We start from the raw sequence: 17,668 nt of genomic DNA, 5'->3' as shown, positions 1-17,668 counted from the left end.
ATTGGTGCTATCAGTTCAGTTCAGTTCAGTCAGTCAGCAATTGGAATTGGTGCTATAATGTTTCTATAATAAAACGCTGTGTTTCTCTATTTTAAAATCTTCTTAAACTTTTAAAAACACTATATAGTAATAATAATTTTTTAAAGCATTCAGTTTAAGGATTTTTTTTTTCTTTCAAAGGTTGGCAGTGAAGGTAGTTGTGCCCAAGTAAGTTGTTTACTGTGAAGAAAAGAATTATATTCTATTTCTGTTCATACAATATCTTGCTTTATTTCTTTCTAAAAGTCTGTATGCATGTGTGGTGACAGAGGGGCTTTTCCTAAGGAAAAATTGCCCTTAGAAGAAGTGATGAAGATAACTAGTTTAGCCTAGGGTCTCTTAACTTTGGAGATTCTAATTCAGTAGATCCGGGACTGGAGCCAGAATCTCTATTTTGGACAAGCTTCTTCTATGATTCTGAGTGTTAGGAGATGTAGGAATTAGTGATCCTGGGACACACTATTATGCTTTACTGATTGCCAAGACTAGTCATGAGGATCTCAGAATCATAGAAGAAGCTTGTCCAAAATAGAGATTCTGTAAAAATTAAAAAAAAACAAAAACCAAAAAACAAAATAGAGATTCTGGCTCCAGTCCCAGATCTACTGAATTAGAATCTCCAAAGTTAAGAGACCCTAGGCTAAACTAGTTATCTTCATCACTTCTTCCAAGGGCAATTTTTCCTTAGGAAAAGCCCCTCTGTCACCACACATGCATACAGACTTTTAGAAAGGAATAAAGCAAGATATTATATGAACTGAAATAGAATATAATTCTTTTCTTCACAGTAAACAACTTACTTGGGCACAACTACCTTCACTTGCCTACCTTTGAAAGAAAAAGGTACTGCTGACTTAGTTACCTAGTATGTTTGCCTTTTGAGGGCTTGGAAAAGAGGAAAGTAAGCTGAATATGGGTTGCTTTAGAAATGAGGCTCTACTTAAATTTAGGGAGAATGGAAAGCAGGATGGGATTAAGTAGTATGTGTTGAGGTTATGGATTAGTGATTACTAATTATTTTCTTTAAAAGTGTTTTAGGATGATTCCATTTTTACCTTTTAAGTTTAGCTGTTTCAACAAAACGTACTATTTTTATTAAAAATAAAAAAAATGTAAAAGGAAGTGATATGTGGAAAAGCATGACCTAGAAAACTTAAAGGTCATCTGGGCCAACCATCTTTCCGAGTTGCCTGCCTTAGAGAAACCTGGTTATTTGGATCATGTGGCATGAATAAGCCCCCCTTGCCTTTTTAATGACCACATACAATATTATAGGCAGAATACCTAGGAGAAAATAACTGCTTCCTGAGCAGTAGACTTGTCTGTACACCTGAAAGACTTCCTTGAAAATCTTATCCATTTTGTTCCTCAAAAGAAAAAAAAAAAAAAAAACCCACACCGAGGCAAAATCCATGAACCAGAAAACCCAAATTATTCACCAGGCTCAAGTGGAGGATTTAAAATAGCAAAAGGAAGTAAAGCCCATCTCTGTGACGTCAAGCTCTATTTTGGTAGATAGCAAAATAGTTGAATTATAAGTCCCTCAAAGTTAAAATATTAACCAGACCCTTAGCTATAAGATGTGTTGCCAGGCATCTGTATGGAATATAACTATGTAATCAGACTGTATCGTACTTCTCCACACAAAGAGAACCAAAGCTACGGCTTCTAAAGATTAGCAAACTTTCAGCAGACTGACAGAAGACAGTGCAGAGGAAATGGCTGGGGGTGGAGGAGATGTATGAGAGAGGATGAAAGGAACAGCACTCATACTATCCAAATTAGAGCCAGGATGTTTATGCTCAAATCTTGTCTTGGCTCCGTGTCGAGGGGACTGAATAATGGGGACATGGGAGAGTGTATCTCTGAGATCCCTAAATTAGGCACAAAATATACCAAATTCCTCTTATAAATGCCTCTTATTTGCAGCAGTCTCTGCACATTTTTGAATATTGTGATTAGAATCCAAAGCCAGCTAATGCTAATTATCCCTACCTTTTTGTTGTTGCTGGTATCCCTTCTGAAGCTGTTCTTTCATTCTGTTGTTTAGAAGTCACATGCCTCCACAAGACTGTAAACTTATGAGGAGCGCTTTTATTTATCTTTCATTTGTCCAAACAGCATATATTTATTGTGCAGCTCTTTCATGCTGGGCGCTGTGCCAGGGACATAAGGGTATAGTTTTTCACAAGATAGACAGTCCCTGTCCTCATAGAGCTTTCATCTCCCTTAGCTTCTTATACATAGTTGGCTTTGCTTGTCAAGTGATGTGGACATTAGGTTAACAGAAATCACTAAATTAACACCATTTAAGATAGCATTTGGCACCCCACTCCAGTACTCTTGCCTGGAAAATCCCGTGGATGGAGGAGCCCAGTAGGCTGCAGTCCATGGGGTCGCAGAGTCGGACATGACTGAGCGACTTCCCTTTCACTTTTTACTTTCATGCATTGGAGAAGGAAATGGCAACCCACTCCAGTGTTCTTGCCTGGAGAGTCCCAGGGACGGGGGAGCCTGGTGGGCTGCCGTCTATGGGGTCACACAGTGTTGGACACAACTGAAGTGACTTAGCAGCAAGATAGCATTAAAACATTTCAGGTTCCAGTGTCTCTAATAAATATCTGGCTATTATTAGGACAGACTGAGTAATATTGACATCAGTGGAGTTTAGACTCAAGACTATAATTAGAAAAGTTAAAAAATGTTACTTTTCTATCTGAAAGAGAATATCTAATTACGGTTTTTCTTTAGTAATTAAAAAAGTTTGATGCATAATTTGCAAAGTACTGGCAAAGGAAAAGAACAACTATTTGTATCTCATTATTGCTCTCTTTAGAACATGTAAGAGGCAGCAGCAGCAACTGCCACAGGTGAAAACAATTACTGTCCTGGGCCTGAATAAAGAAAATCTTGTTGCTTTCCATTGAGTTGGCTTTCTTTACAGGTGTCATACACAAGAAGAATAAGACTTTAATACAAGTTTTTATAGTTTGGGAATTAGGAAACTTAAGAACCTCTGTATAGAGCTTGGGAGCTATGGGTGGAATTTGCCTAGAGCATTGTTAAATTTTGTGACTTGTGTTCTCTGAGGATTCTTCTGCCCGACTTCTCTTGTTTGTAGAGGGCAGAACCACCCTAATTTGAAACTGGAGAAGCTTGGAGAAGGCTCTGTCTGCCCAGATAGCCTCAGTCTCCTGAAGAGTTCACACATGGCAGTGAACTAGAGTGGAAACTCACTATAAGATTTTGAGTTTGGAGTTTTGATTTGCCTGATTTCCTGTTGTATCCTGTGTTTTCCAGTAGAAAAATGAAAATCTTGGGTTTTCCTAATGCAGAACCAATTCACTTTACCAAACACTGACATATTTTCACACATGGACAACTGAGTCACACTGTATATAAGGCTTTCTGCTGGAAAGACCAAATATACTCTGGCATCAATTTTATTGAGATAAAGCATAAATACTACTAGCTCATGTTAATATGCTTTTTTAAGCAAAGGAACAACAGACTATCAGTTTGGTGCTTCTATTTTTTCTATTCCATCAAGAACAAGTTATTTCCAATTTGCATCTTAAACTCCCCATTATTTTTTATGCTTGCTCTACAGCTGAGTAAAGACTTTTTTTGAGATTTGTGACAATTCTCTTGGCTTGGACTTTGAAGCATGTCTTGGCCTTAGAGACTGTTTATGGTCATTCATACACGTTTGTTCCTTCAAAATGTAACTAGGCTTGTGAGAGTCAATTTTGTGCATTTCAACATTAAGTTCTATTTATTATGATTTATGGGATGAGAAATTGGGTTACATGGCTTCCTAACATCCCACTAAGTAGTATGGCTTTTGATTTTAAGTGATTTACATTATTCCTTTCCAATTTGAACTGTCATACTGCATTAACAATTTCTTTCAGAATTCCATTAATAAATCACAGATTTTCACTGCTAGTATTCCATTGCTTATTCCTAATGACACCCCTTTCTAGTTGGTTTTGCAAGCTCATGGAGTATTTAAAAACAAATTCTCACAATGCCCTTAGAACATTCGGTTCCGACCAGATGCCTTGGAACTATAGCGCTTTCAGAGTTCTTCCGCCACTCCCGCAATGCCAAATGTAGCTTCCTTTAGTGTCTTTTAGGGCTTTCCAGGGCTCCCCTGGCCTCGGGCTGGGAGAGCGGGAAGAGCTCATCGGTTAGTCTGAAGGCAGGCAGGCTGTACAGACAGCTTTTCCCAGACTTTCCCAGCTCCGGTTTTTCATGCATACCAGCAGAGCCGCTTTTTTCCTCCAGTGATTGAAACCATCTGGACTGCAGGGGCGTCACGTGTGTATGAGAAAATGACATAAAGTTTCAGACCCTCTTGTGTTTTGCTCCAGACCCAGACAGTTCTTGGTTTGATGGTCCGAGGTGAGGGCCGGTCCAGTTTAAGGACCAACTCCTCATCCTGTTCTCCACCCCCATCTTCCCATCCCCAGCGCCCTCCCTCCCCAGCTTTGCGCACTCTCAGCGCGGTTTTCTTGTTCCCTCCAGAGCCTCCGAGCATACCCCTCCGCCGGGCTCCAGCAGCCCACCCTCCCTGTCTCGGGTGGAGGCACACCTCCTCCACGCCCCCTCCACTCAAATCTGTGCTCCCTCCCTTCTCTCTCGCTTCAGTCCGGCCGCAGCCCCGGGCGCGGATGCCCGCCCGACGACCGCCCTCTCTCCCCGAGCGGCTCCTCCTCCGGGCTGCGCGGCTGCAGGCAAGCCCCCATCCTTGCGAGCACCCAGCCCGGCTGGGGGGCTCAGAGGTAAGTGCGTCCCGGCCGCCGCCCAGGCTTTCCCTGCCCGTCTTCCCTCCAGGAGGTTGCTTGCTGGCCTGAGTGCCCTTGCTCCAGGCCGGGTGGCGGGCAGGAGGGGCGCCGGTTCCGGCTCTGCCGCGCCCTGCCCTGCGGCTGCAGTCTGAGCCCTTTCCCCGCTATTCACCACTCTGCCCCGGAGGTGTTCCAGTTCGGTGAGTATTAGCGATCCCCGGCCTCTGAAGGCGCAGAGGAGCAGGGTTGGTGGGGGCTGCCCTCCGGGCGGTCCTGGCAAACCTTGCTTCCCGGCTCCGCTGGGGCGCGCAGTTGGGGGTGGGGAACATGGAGCCGAGGGTCTGGGGAAGCGCAGAGCTGGTGTGCGAGGAGGAGACCGAGGTCTGGGCGGTCCTGGTAGTGGGCTCTGTGCGAGCCCCTTGATGCACCCTAGCTGCTCGGCCGCTCTTACCTGCAGCTGTGGTAGTTTGTGTGCAGGCTTCTTCCAGAACACACACACGCACGCACGCACACACGGAACTCAAACAAAGGAAAATTAATTTTGCTATCACTTTATGATTACCTTTACTTTTTTTTTTTTGCTGTTCTTTTGAAGTGCACTAAGTATTGAAACTGCATTTTTAAGTGACCCAAGACCAAAGGAACACACTTTAGCCAACCTTTATGCTCCCTGATTAAAGAATTTCGTAGTTTGTAAAATTCAAGAGACTGAACGTTTTCAAGTTTTATAAAGAGAGATTATTGCATTTTCCTGTGGTCTTTATGAGAATGTGGTTTACCTGTGTGAAACAGCTTCACTAAGTAAGATAATTTTGCTTAATGCTGCCTCAGTCCACCTCTTGCTTTATCCTGATGAGGCTGTTTCTTCTGTTTGGACCGCAGGGTCTTGGGAATGGTGAAGGGGTCATTATTCCTTCTACAGGGCTGTTTTGAGCTAGTGCTTATGTTCGAGTTCCTCAGTTGGCCATCTTAGGATAGGGCCACCAAGTTAAAACCCCAGTAACTGTTTTACTGTTGGTTTTTTTTTTTCCCTTCCCAGGTAATATTTTCAGAAGGTGAATCCCTTTGTTGATGAGGTTTTTCAGAAATAGGAGTTTCTAAGGGATCAGAAATAGTCTAATTTCAGAAAGCTAATCAAAGATAGAGACCAGATTGCTCAGTCTGTCTCCCATGGTGAATTAGGGACAGCACAAAGCAAGAGCTAAATAGAACCTGTTGAATGCATGGAGTGAATTAAAGCTTCTTGGACTCTGCCGGCTTGTCTTCCCTTGTGACTACATAGATTAAGGCTTCATTTTCATTTACCCAATAAATATTACCCTTGGAAAAACTCCCCAAGATATGTGGGAGGTTTTCTCAAGCATATATGGAAAGTGGTATTATCCCCTAATTGGGCCAGAAGGGCTCCCATCATTGGTAGACAACCCCAAGGCAACTGTTTCTTCGAAGTATTTTTTCTTGACCACTTAAATTGTTATTGGCTTGATGATTGATTAAAAACTTTGCTTTTGGGTTTGTTGACTTGTCGGGAAAAGAGGAGCAACATAGAGAGAAGAATGAAGAGTTTAAATCCATTGGCCTAAAATATAAGAAGCTCAGAGGAGAAAATGATCATGAGCCAAGGTAACTTTATAGAAAAGATTTCAGTTAGGCATTGAAGCAAAGCATGGTTCTGAAATCAGTGGAAAGTTGCTGGGGAGAATTTTCAAGAGAGAAGAGAGTAGACCTTTTGGACTGGAGCTAGGGAGAGAAGTGGTGCTTACTGAGCGTCATCTCCTCTGTGCCATATGCCATATTCTGTCTTCCACCCTCTAGGGCTATGGCATAGGTACTGCTCTTGTTTTAAAGAGAAGTGACTACACAGATAGGTCGCCTGTTCAGGATCGCATAAGTGGTAAGCGGTGGAGCTGGAATTCCTGCTCCCTGTGGTCTGACTCTAAAGGTTGTCCTTCCCCAGGGACAGTGGCAGGTTCAGCTAAAGCAGACCGGTCAGCTTGAATTCTGGCTTAGGAGCTGGGACTTCATCCTGTTACTCTGTCTGGCTTTTAAAGATTTTTGAGAAAGGAAATGATGGGTAAAGCAGTGTTTTTAGAAGATTATTATGACATATGTGTATAGGAATGTAACGTGCTTATCTTAGGTAACCTGCAAGATGTAGTTCTTAATTGGCAGCCTAAAGAGAGTGAGTGTGGTCAGGAAATCTCGGTGTGTAAATTTCCACCTCGTTCCCCCTACCCTTTGATGGCTTCGTTCACTGGGTGAGAACCGATTGCACAGACTACAGGGCTGCCAGGGATCAGAGAAGCGCTGGGTCCGAGAAGGCGAGCGTTGGCGTGGAATGTGTACGTGGAGCTCCACGGCTGCTGGTTTGTCCTTTATGTTTCCGCGTGGTTCACAGTGCTCTGGTGGAAAGGTTTTCCTTTCCTGGCTACCCTGGGGTATAGATCAATGTTTTAATTTGTTTGAGAGCCTAAGTGGCAAAGTTGAACCCCCAAACTAGGGCCTCTGCCCTAAAATGTTAAGTTGAGATGCCCTTTCCTTTCAACATTCCCTTGCTTCTTAAAAATGCCAAAATGTAAAACTTGGCACCAGCACGGTGAAAATGAATTGAAATTACCTTTCTTATTAATAAGACCAGTTAAGAAAAAATGTAGATTTATTTCACTTTTTTGTTATGGAGGAGCAATAGGTTGCATTTGGGTAGTTACCGTGTAGGAATTTAGAAGGGATCGGAAAGCCAGGATTTTGAGATGTGCAAAGCTCTTTCTACTCTGCCACATTTCCTACCAGTTAATTGTGTTGTTCACTTGTCCAGCTCGGGAGCTTGCAGGGCCATCCACTGCCCAAGTTTATAGCCAGGCCCTTTGATTCTCTGCAGATAATGGGCACAGGAAGGGCAGCAGTGGGTGGAGCCATTTTGCTAGAATTGTCTCCCACTTTGAATGCAATCTCGATTTCTTACTCTTCCTTGTCAGCCTCTAGGCCTTTCCTCTGAATGTGTCAGTGCTCTGAAGACTTGGTTCTTAGGCCAAGGGAGATCAGGTAACAGGCGATGAGACAGAAAAGGGCAGCTGACAGAAAAATCGCTTGTCAACTGGAGAAGTTTTGTTTTATTACTAAACTCATGTTAGAGTCAACCATGTTTTTTTGTAAAATAAAAAGATGCAAAATGGGCTTCCCTGGTGGCTCAGGGGTGAAGAATCTACCTGCAGATGTAGGAGACATGGGTTCGATCCTTGATCTGGGAAGATCCCACGTGCCACAGAGCAACTAAGCCTATGCATCACAACTGCTAAGCCTGTGCTCGAGAGTCCGGGAGCCACAGCTGCTGAAGGCCACACTCACTGGAGCCTGTGCTCCACAAGAGAGGTCGCCACAATGAGAGGCCCGTGTATTGCAAGTAGAGACTAGTCCCTGCTCACTGCAACTAGAGAAAAGCCCTCGCAGCAATGAAGACCCAGTACAGCAAAAATTAAAAAAAGTTGCAAAACTAAAATTTCGTCTCAGTTCTTCAGATTACCTTGAAGAGCCTCTAACTGGAGAGCTTGCCCTATTGAATGAGGCTTTGGTTTGTGAAATTCTTACCAGCGGCTCTAAATGTGTCAGGATGTGACTCAGTTTGGGTTTGGACCTCCGAGGAATTTGCCCCCTTGAAGTAGGGAATTTAGAGTCCAAAGATATGGGGTAAGGTTCCAGCTTTGCCGTTTGTTCAGAAGTGTCTGGAATTCGATGTTTCTTAGCTCAGTTTATCTAGTTCTTCTAGATCAGAGTAATCTCCCAGGATGAACCCATAGTTCATGCCCTGAACTATGGGTCCCTGGCTCCTTCTCCCATTTCGTATCTTGTTATCACTTGAAACCCATTTTGTTTTATCTGTGGCCTGTGGTTATAGACGAGAAAGGAAAACTATCTAGGATTTTTCTCCAGAGAATGGCAGATCTTTTGGTATGGATTTCTGTGAGAATGCTCTTGAGGTTAGTTTTGAGAGTTGAGGGTCCCAAGAAGAGACTTTGGCAGTGCTCTTGTTTAAATGTCAGAGATGTTTTGGTTGCATTTTTGGCTCATTGCTTACACAATTGTTAGTGTTTTTATATTTGGTAAGCATCTATCATTTTTTTTTTAATTTATTAAAGGAATGATTTACATTTTCCAAGATAGCTAAAAGCTTAGAAAAAGACTAGAATATCCTTTTGATACTCAGATGTAATCTCCTAGAATAGTAGAACCATTAGACTATTTTAACCCACTCCAACTCCACCTCTAATTATCCTTAAATCTCCACCTCCAAATATTCTTAAATCTTTCTCAAGAGATTTGCCCTTTCTCAAGAGACGTCACAATCTCTCCAGGAAATGTTTCCTGAGCTTTCCAGACTGATGATCATAGATTATCTCTTTGTAGTTAGCCTGAGCTTTTTTTTTTTTTTCCTCTTAGTGTTTCTTGCTTTTACTCTTTTCTCATGCCTCTTATTGCACAATTGTTCACAGTGTGGGCGTATTGTCTTTCTTGGACTCTAATGTCAGCTACCAGAAATGTAGATTGCCCCTTCTGTACCCATCTTTTCATTCCCTTTCTCTGGCTAAACAAGCTGAGTTGCTTCCTAGACCTGTGCTTATATGTGTTGTTTTGTGTGTTTTATGCAGTAAGTCAGTGTCAGATATGTTGGCAATTAGAGCTTCCAGATTGAAGGATGCTTTTTGGAAGTAAAATGTGCTTTTTTCCTCCCTTATCAGCCTGAGTGGTTGTGGAACATATGTAAACACTGGAGAGGATCTTTAAAAAAAAAAAAAAAAATTATCACCAAAAGAATTTTACCCAAGTCTTTTAAGGACTTAAAAAGAATCCAGCCTTTGTAAGATTGTAGTAAAAGTAACAGACTAACCCAATTAAGGCCTTTCTAGAAGTGTGGGAATCATTTGTTCAAACCAGAATCTAGGACCCCTGAGTAAATATGATAGAAATAATCTGCGTAACCCTTTATAACAGCATAAGAAAGAAAACCTCTTTGAATGGGCCTCTTGTGATAAAGCGCCATAGTGATGAGAGCATGCTGAGAGTCTTGGTGGTCAGTGTTCTGAAAACTGCTTTGAGTGGGCCAGTGTCACTGTTGGTGACTTCCTTTGATATGAATTTGGGATCTTGGGTGTTAATTTGAATATAGTTTGAAGTTTGAATATAGAATACTTGTGAATTTTTTATCCCCTCTCCCTGTTCTTTCCTTTCTTGAAGGCTAGATTGGAGTATTTCCTTTTAATGGAAATTAAAAGGAGTATTAAATGGAGTATTTCCTTCCTTTTAATGAAGGAGTCAGTGTCTTAGGATATTTTGTCAGACACTAGTCTTCAGGAAGCCTTGTTCATCCGCTCTGGTGTTCAGCATTACTGAATGTCTGCCGTGGACGTAGCACATTGGCGAGTGCTTGCAAACATCTTTTTGTGCTCTTGTTGCTTTTCTTCAGTAAACATGCTTGATACAAGGAGTCTGATGAATTGAGGAGTGGGCAAAGAAGTTACATGGGAAGTAATTTTTGGATAACCCTGGTTGGAGTATTGCTGTGGGGATCTGATCTAGATGCTGAGATTACTCCTGATAAAGAGTTTCAACATGTGAGCATATATTTTCTAGTAAGTGAACAGGGTTCAGTCAGTTATTTTTGCTGCTAGTCATGTTAGGTTACGTTTACAGTTGCCGGGAGCGCCACTTAAATGTGGAAGCTCCTGTATTAGAAGGTACCCAATGGGTTAGTAGCAAGGATTGCCTGGAGAAGTTTTTCCTAAAACTCTGGTCTTGGCACTTGAGCCAAGGATGGATGCTAGGTGCTTAGACCCAAGGGGCTTCTACACAACCAGCATGATCCTAACACTGGGATCCAAAGGGAATAGAAGCTCCCCTGAAACTTTGTACCACTATAGGAGGGGATCAAAGCTTTTTGCTTCTCAGTAGATGTTAGAATCTATACACACAGATCTTGGGATGAAGAAAACCAGCTTACAAATGACTATATAGTGCTATATAGGCTTAGGAAGAGGATGGAAAAACAGGATTTAAGGTCAAAGTGGAAAAACAGGATTTAAGGTCAAAGTGTTCATTTGAGTCTTTAATGTCCAATTTATCAGAGATAAACCACTGTGTGGGTTTTGTTTTGCTGTTTTTGTTTTTCTCTACATCTGTGTTTTGGCGGATCATTGCCTTAAATTAGACCAGGATTTAGGACCAAAGTGTTTATACAGAAAGTGATAGCAGTCATGGGAGATGGACAGAGGCCACTTTGTATCTTATTTCAGGTGGACCATTTTTAAAACCCCCCATAAGCAGCTCAGCAGTCCAAATTAGTTAGCAGTAGCTTTGCTGAAAGGTATTGGTAAAATAAGATCTAGCAGCCTTTTGTCTGTTCCAGGTTTAGATATGAGTGAGAAAGCCAATTTGGGAGCAATTTCATATGCTCCGCTCTGCCCACATTCAAGTCGCCTACGTGGTTCCCATATCCTTGTCACTGGTACTGGTCCCTGGGGGGCCAGGGGCAGATCTCAGGATCTGAGGCTCAGACGTGGTTGAAACCACATCAACAGCTGGTCCTGGTGGGTCAGCCTTATTTTCTGTGGTTATCATCAGGGCTGAGGGTGTGGGGAGGAAGGTGGGTGGGACAGGGAAGACAAACAGAAGGGCATGTAGTTCCTTGGAAACTAAGCAAAGCAATAACCTCTTAGGACTTCTTCTCCCCCTCATTGACTTGTACTTTTGTTCTGTTGGAAACTCTTGTCACTTGAGGTCATTCTGTAAATACTCATAGTCGCTAGCTGAAAGCGCTGTGACGCCTACACAGTGGTGGGAGGATCCCTCCTAGATGGTTCTCTGGATGGGTGTTTGGTCCATTTTCTTTCCCTCTTTTTCACCTCCAGTTTTGATGCTTTTTGTTTTGTTTTTAAGGAATAAAATTTGGCTTCAATGTCCAGGTTTTGTTTTGTTTTTTGTTTTTGTTTTTTTTTGGCTTATGGAGACTAGGGGCAGGGGGCCAGAGTGTGACATGTTGCTGGATAGGAGAGGCTTTTACACCTAGACAAATCTCCAGGAAAGAAGAGACAGAAAAGTTTCCACATAGAGCACAAGGATTGGAAGTCAGAAGGGAATATGGCCTGGCAGGTGCTTTGGCCGTTGTGACTATCGCAGCTAAGGTGGGCCTGATGGTTGGATGATGGGATAGTGCTAAAGATATCATGTAATCCACATCATTCCTTGCAGATTTTTTTTTTCCCTTAAGAGAAAGTATAGTTCGTTGACTTTAAAATTTTTAGTTTATGTGATGTGTCCACAAGTAAGTTTCCAACACCCTGGTATGTGTCTGACCCTATGCCAGGCATGGTAGTGGGTATACGAGTATGTGAAAAAAAAAAAGAAACCAAACCAGTCCTGAACTTAGAACATAGAACTGTTGCCTCCAGGCAAGAGTACTGGAGTGGGTTGCCCTTTCTTTCTCCAGGGGATCTTCCTGATGCAGGGATCGAACCCAGGTCTCCTGCATTCCAGGCAGACACATTAGCCTCTGAGCCACCAGGGAAGCCCCTGAAGATCTCTATAAAGTATTAAATTATCAAGCTTTAACTCATAAGTCACAAACAGGGGTTTGTGGCTCTGGATAAGGCTTAGGACATGCAGGTTTATGGAAAACCCTCGGGTTGAATGGAGGACTTTGGAGATGTTGGAGAGCCCCAAGGGTCACTCCAGCCCCCTTTTCTTCTTTATCTGCCCTTTCCCCAGGTGATCCCATGGCTTTAAAGCACTGGCGTTCATAGAATGTTTACTTTGTGCCAGATTCTGTTCCAAGGGCTTTACACGAATTAGTGTAATCTTCAGATAGCTTTGTGATATAGGTACTGTCATCCTCACTTAAAGGTGTGGAAGCTGAGGTCAGAGAGATGAACTTCCTCGGGATCACACCGTTTATAGACTGAAGAGTCAAGATGTGAGCTTAGTTGGAGGCTGGATGCCAAGCCCTTGACCGGTTCTGTTTAACCTTCTAATTGGTCCTGAACTCCTCTACCCCATCCCTTCTCCACATAGCAACCAAGCTATTATGTTTGTCCCCTACTTTAGCCTTCATAAGGATTCCTGCTCATTACACCTAGAATTCACACTTATAACCAAGTCCTTACGTGCTCTAGCCCCTAGCCCTCCCACCTACTCTGTGTCTTCTGTCTCAGAGCCTTTGCCCTGCAGCTGAGGTGCTCTTCTGCCAGTTTGTACTCTCAGTTCATTCAGGTGGTGGCTCAAACGCACCACCTCTGGGAGATGTTCCCTGACCATATGAAGTAAGCTAATCTTAGTCAGTCTTTAATCTGTGCTTTGTTTTTATCCCTAAAATTGCATTACGTATTTGTGCGTTTTTCCTGTCTGCTTTTACAAAAATAAACAAATGCTATGAGGTTAGGGAGTTGGTCCATCTGTATACTGGTATCTTTACTTTTCAAAACAGGACATGGAAAGTTTTCTATAAATATTTGTTAAATGAATAAATGGTGTCATATGCATTTGATGTGCATGTTTAACATAACTTAACTTGGATAAAAAGTGAAGCAGAAAGGGGTATACAGGTGATATACACAGGTCTGGGTCTTACTTGGGAAACCTGGCGTGCTGCAGTCCATAGGGTCACAAAGGGTTGGACACGACTGAGTGACTGAACTGACTGGGTCTTACTTGGCTTTATATTTATTGCCAAAGATTTGCCGTAATATCTGGCCCAAAAAATGCTCAGAAAATCTTAGCTGAATGAATGCACTGTTTGATTTGTTTTGAATTCCAGACATAGGAGTTCAGTGGAGGGAGAGAATAGTGTGGTCTGGAGTGCTTTAGGACCTACAGACTTTTGAAGAAGAGATGGATTTGGTTGGTCATATAGGAATCATAGAGTAAATTTTCTTAAACTAGAAGGATGGTTAAGATGATCTGGTTCAATCTTTCTGTTTATAGATAGAGAAACTGAGCCTACAGAGGCAAAGGACATGTCCAAATGTACACAGCTAGTGTATGCCAAAAATGTCTGGAATCCAGATATTTTGATTGTTAGGTCAATTCTCTTTCCTCTACACAGTGATTTTTGGCTTGTGTGGGATAGAAATTAGGATGGAAATTAGGCCTAATTGAATCAACAGGTTTGTACAGGAGATCCACGGGAGATATGATGAATTGAATAAGGTGAAGACCAGATCCTGGAGGATCTTGAACGTTATCTTGAAGACTTTAGATTCAGAATGACAGGGAAGCATACGGAGTGCTTTAGGTCTTGTTCTGTCTTTTCTCTCCAATGAAGGTGATGTAGGTATGGAGAATAGATTGGAGTTGAGGAAGGAAGTGGAAGGAACCTTGAGGAGCTTGGAGGCCCTTGTAACAGTTCAGGTGTTAGTGCAGTTAGGGGCCTAGTTGCATTTCGGTTTGCTTTTAGAAATTTGTAGGAGGTTTTGAAGATGACACTCAATTCTTTGGTAAGATGCGTGTACGCAGAATTCTTAGAGAGAGCATGGGAGTAAAAAGCCTGGAGAACTGGCCTTTTACCTTAATTCTGTATATGGTTGTAAATGACATTTTAGGATCTAAGTGATGATTCCTCTTCAGGCAGCTGAGCCTGGAACGTAGAGGTAGAAGTTAACACTATACTAGTGTGAAAATAGTGATGGAGGGAGGGGGAAGGGCAGAAGGAGCAGATGGACAGTGAATGGGATCAGCTTCCAAGGAGGGCCTGGACATCTCTGTCGGAGGAGCTGTGTTGTGGCTAGGGAGTCAGGCCTCCAGGGACCGCAGCCTCACACTGTCGTTTTAGGACTCAAGAGGCCAGTGGAAGTAAGATCTGCCTGCTGCACCCACAAATGCTTTGGGTGAATGGGTTGTGCTAAAGCCTGGGGCCCATACATGTATCCACGTAGATTTTCAGCCAGGGCTGATGAGAATAGATTGATACAGTCCTTACCAGGCCAGTGAATTGGCACAGGGTATGATACTTTAAAAGTTTATTCCGTCCTCAGGAATCTTTTTCCATCTTTAAGGAAAAACTTTAAAAGTCAGCAAGAAAGTAAGAACACAGACCTTCAGATAATATCTCATACTGGATCTGAGAGTTTGGGTGGCAGGAAAAAATCTGGTCCTAGAGTATTCAACAATTACTTACTGAGCAAGACCTGTTAAATACCAGATGCTATGCTAAGTGTTGGAGCTTTAATCTTTTGATCATATTGCATCAAATGTTGTTGATACAGAATATTAACATTTGGTTCTATTTTACATTAAGTTCTTTAAGCCCCTTGGGAACTCTCCAGGCAAGAATACTGGAGTGGGTTGCCATGCCCACCTCCAGGGGATCTTCCCAGCCCAGGGATCAAACCCAGTTCTCCTGCATTGCGGGTGGATTCTTTGCCGTCTGAGCCACCAGGGAAGCCCCAAAAGTTATATAGCTCGGTCCATAAGCCCTCAGTTAGTTCAGACTACTCACTTAAGCTTGCATTCACTTGTTAAATGTGTACTGTGTAATAGGCAATATACTGAATGCTGAGGCAGTTTTGAAGAAAAAAAAGAATTGGTAAGGGTCCTCAACTGGTTGACTGGAATTTGTTGGGTAGAGCTGGCAGCTTCCAGTTTGCTGGGATTGCTGGCCAGGAGGAGAGTGCCCTCAGCAGCAGTGTACCCCTTCACTTGTTCTGCCCCCACTGGGCCCTCCCCTCTCTCCCTGACCTCTGTGCCTGGCCTGACTTTAAATTTAAGAGAAATGAAAATTAGCTTCTTTGCATGAAGTGTGGGAAGTTCCACTGGGGCAGCACTTCCTGATGAAACCCTCTAAGTTTGAAGTCTTTCCAGAAGAATTTCTCCTGCTTGTGTTAAGCCCAGAGAAGAGCGTTCTCCACAGGGGCTTTTTCCCTTCCTCTGAAAACTCCTTTGCCTGCAGTGTGGGCACAGGGCACATGGCGTGTGTTGTTTCTCAGGCTCTTTACTTCTGCCTGCTTCCATGGCTCTTTGGGGATGTTGTTTTCTGAGAACGAATGACAAAAATGAGAGGGAGGCAATCATGCTAATTTTTCCCATCGTTTGGAAAAAGCAGCTGCTCAGAACAAAAGAAGACAGATGTAGAAGAGGAGTGTTTTTTTGTTTTTCAAGAGGAGTGTTTTATTGAGCCCTTGGATTGCTATCCAGAGTGAGGTTGTTTTCCCCTCTTTTTCTTGGCATCTGGAGCCAGCTTGTATACTGTATGAGGTTTGCTCTGCTTTCTTCATGTCTGTGGACTTCTTTAATAGAAAACTACAAAATACGACATTACCTTCAACTTTAAACTGGTTCTTTAAAAAATGTAATGTGTGCATTGTAGTACACTATAAAAAATTAAGTTTCACTTTGCCAACACCCAGAGATCACCACTATTAATATCTTTGTGCACCCTCTTCTAGATCTTTCTCTATGCATATCTATGTACATGTTTGTATTCTTTGCTTTTCACCAAAGCAAGATCATACTAGACATACTATAATTCATTGTTTTATTTTTTTTATTATCTCCACTTTTCATGTTCTGTGGATTTGTATTTTAACTAACACCCAGTCCATGGTTCAGATCCCCTTGTTGACTCCCAAGTATCCTATCATTTTTTTCCATACTGACATTGAACCTGTAACCTCACACTGTATCTGGTTGTTATATCCTTTAAGCTTCTTTGAATCTAACTGAGTCAGTCCTTTTGTATATTATCTTGTTGAAGAATTATCCTTAATAGGTTCCTGACTCTGACTTGCGTATCGCCAAGAGGCTTGCAAATATCGTTTAATTCTTGTGACAATACTAAGAAGCCTGTTTTATTATTGCTTGTTTTTGTATACTCTCTTCCTATGAGATGCTATTCCCCAGGGATTCGACTATTTCCTTTATGTCAGAGACTATATCACCTATATCTCAGTAGTCACCTTAAGAGCCTGAACTCTTGAGCCAAATGGTCTGGGTTCATATCCTGTTTCTACTGCTTATTGTATCTGGTCCTGGACAAGTCATTTAACTTCTTCATGCCTCAGTTTCCTCATCTGTAAAATGGGGTACTAATAGTGCCTACCTCATAAGGTTTCTGTGAAGTTAGATGAGTTAATATATGTAAAGTATTCAGAACTACCTGACATATAGTTAGTGTATGTAATTATTGCTTTTGGACAGCTGGGTGACCCACAAGCACCTCAGACTTTATGTTTTGAGAAATGGAGTATTTCCTGCCATATCAATAAACAAGGATGTCACAGTCATCAGCGATTGCAGCCCTCCAAAGTGAGCTGTTAAGCCCTAAGGGCACTCAGGAAGGAGAAGAATGCCTGAGATTTAGCAGCCATCCCCTATGGTGAGCCCTAGGTGAAAAACACAGGATTCTGGCCCAGGAGAGTTGAAATGCATATGAAAGGAATGATTTCTGTGAGCCCAGACCCTTGCATCCTCCCATACAAAGAATGCTGAATTCCTTAATTTGGGATTTCTGGTTTTCTCTAATTAACAATAATCTTTTGCTGTTCAGACTGTCTTCACTGTGTTGCAAAACTTCTGTCTACCCTAGCTGCCCCCTCACCTCCTCAGAAGAGTTCTGTCAGGGTTACGTGAAATGCTGTCTCCCCTTCTCGAAAGTCCTAAAAATGCCCACCGAATAAAACTATTACTCTCAACTTTAAGGATGTGACTGTTTTTTAAGCTGACATTTCAATACTCATCTCCAGAAAGCTGCGCTTTGTTCTGTTTTCACCGGCTCCTTCACAGAGTTGTCTCTGATTTCTCCTCTCTCAATAATCACACTCATAAAGTCTTGTCAGTCCATTTCCCAAAAGTCCTCCTTG

At 42.4% G+C, this 17,668-nt stretch overlaps 1 protein-coding gene across 3 annotated transcripts in view; it reads left to right on the top strand.

The window, feature by feature from the left end:
• The window catches only part of ST5 (suppression of tumorigenicity 5), a 167,366-nt gene continuing 154,198 nt past the window's right edge, over positions 4,501-17,668 (top strand). For 2 of the 3 annotated variants that reach the window (XM_018059505.1, XM_018059506.1), the window contains exon 1: positions 4,501-4,826. The gene's annotated coding sequence lies outside the window, so the exon portion shown is untranslated. Of the gene's footprint in view, positions 5,030-17,668 lie in introns of all 3 variants that reach the window. The other variant, XM_018059507.1, reaches the window with a different exon arrangement.

This window comes from Capra hircus, chromosome 15 (genome assembly GCF_001704415.2).
Source record: "Capra hircus breed San Clemente chromosome 15, ASM170441v1, whole genome shotgun sequence".
NCBI lineage: Eukaryota > Metazoa > Chordata > Mammalia > Artiodactyla > Bovidae > Capra > Capra hircus.
Note: the sequence above shows the minus strand (reverse complement) of the source record. Positions and strands in the feature narration are given on the sequence as shown.